The sequence below is a fragment of the Eutrema salsugineum genome, unplaced genomic scaffold (genome assembly GCF_000478725.1).
Source record: "Eutrema salsugineum unplaced genomic scaffold, Eutsalg1_0 scaffold_4, whole genome shotgun sequence".
Lineage (NCBI taxonomy): Eukaryota > Viridiplantae > Streptophyta > Magnoliopsida > Brassicales > Brassicaceae > Eutrema > Eutrema salsugineum.
In genome coordinates this window covers 12,464,078-12,465,869 of record NW_006256686.1, presented here as the reverse complement: position 1 = coordinate 12,465,869, position 1,792 = coordinate 12,464,078, and the positions used below count along the sequence as shown (strand labels likewise).

The 1,792-nt window shown below is 46.3% G+C and overlaps 1 non-coding gene across 1 annotated transcript; it reads left to right on the top strand.

Moving 5' to 3' along the window:
- The first annotated feature begins 1,119 nt into the window (after positions 1–1,119).
- Positions 1,120–1,226, top strand: LOC112084750. Its single transcript, XR_002898411.1, has one exon. It is a non-coding gene; the product is annotated as a small nucleolar RNA R71 (small nucleolar RNA).
- The last annotated feature ends 566 nt before the right edge of the window (positions 1,227–1,792 follow it).

Genomic DNA, 1,792 nt, shown 5'->3' with positions numbered 1-1,792 from the left:
AAGATTTTTTTTTTGAAACGCCCTGGGAATGGTATCTTGGGTTGGTAAGGTGGTGGTGGAACGTAGGGCTTTTCAAGCTCAGTTGTCTTCTCCACCTCTTTTCCTTTGTCTTTAACCGGTTCCTTCTCAAAAACTTCTTCTTTAAGCGCATCATCTGAGGCTGCCTCCCCCTCTAGTTGCTCATTGGCCTCAATGAGCTCTGTCTTAGGCGTTGGAGTTTGTAGTTCTTTACCACTCCTCAATGTGATGGTGTTCACATACTCCTTGGGGTTTGGCTCCGGCTTACCTGGTAAAGCCGGGCCTCTTGATGATGTAGAGGCTTGATTTTGCTTAAGCTCTCTGATATCTTGCTGCATTGTTGCGTGCTGGCTCTCAACCCTCTGCTGACCCTGTAACAGTTGTTGTAGAATCCCACAGACATCGGTTCCCATCTGAGTCTGACCCGTTCCCTGAATCTGTTGCTGATTACCCATCGGCTGCAGATTGAACCCTGGTGGAAACTTGTGTTGCTGTGGTTGGCTGTTGAAGTTGTTACTCTAAGCCGCTTGATTCTGCTGAGTGTAGCCTTGCTGTTGCCCACTGAATTGTTGCTTGGGCTGAAAGTTATTCTGAAATGGAGCTTTTTGAGCATAGCTTTGTTGTTGTTGTTGAGCAGGGTATACTTGATCTTGAGGGTTAGCTACATTTGGGTTTCTGTATGAGAGGGTTGGGTTATTGCTGTAGTTGTTAAACCGCTGATACCTCTGCTGATTCCCTATGTAGTTCAGTTCCTCTTGAGTTAGACCATCTTCATTAACATTGTCAAAACTAGGCCCTTGCTCATCAAACTCGCCTACAAAGTGTATTGGCTTTTGAGTCGCCATTAAAACCTTGTCAAGCTTGCTCTGAAGCTCTCTTATGTCTTTCTTCATTCGCTGTTCATCACTAGATCCCTTTGAACGGTTTTCTCTATCAAAGTCTTCACCATACGTGTCATTGGACATGGCGAGGTTTTCCACTAGTTCCATTGCCGCATTGATCTATTTCCCAAGAAAATTTCCATTTGAAGCTGTATCGAGTTGGTTTCTGATCTTGGGGAGTGCACCTCGGTATAAAGTACTCAAGAGGGATGCCTCTGAGAAGCCGTGGTGTGGGCATTGGTTAGTATAGCTCCTAAACCGTTCCCAGGCTTCACTAAAGCTCTCGTTGTTGTGCTGCATGAAACTTGAGATCTGATTCCTGAGCTTAGCCGTGCGTGATGTGGAAAAGAACTTTGATAAGAACGCCAGTTTACACTGTTCCCATGTTTGTATAGAACCCCTCGGGAGGTTCTTTTCCCACTGGTGAGCTTTATCACCGAGGCTGAAAGGGAACAAGCGTAGCTTGAAGCTATCTTCTGAGACGCCATTAATCTTTGTTAAGTCGCAAACCTGATTAAACTGATCTAGATGCTCAAGAGGGTCCTCTCCGGCTAGACCGTGAAACTTGGAGTTCTGCACCATATTGAGCAGGGAAGCTTTAACTTCGAAGTTGTTATTTTGAACCGGTGGTGCTTGAATGCCGGCTCTATATTGGTGCGCATTAGCTCGGTCGTTTTCTCCAACAAAGACCGGAGGAGGTTGTCTCTGAGCTGGTGGCGGTGGTGGATGAACATGATGCGCTTGTTGCTCGTTTCTATTCGCTTGTTGTTGATTTTGCTGAGCAAGCCTTTCGTTTCTTTGAGCCTGTTGTTGGTTAACGTAGGCTTGTTGTTCATTTCTTCCTGCCTGCGCCTGATTAACCTGAGCCTGGTGCTCGGCATCCTGAGCCTGTT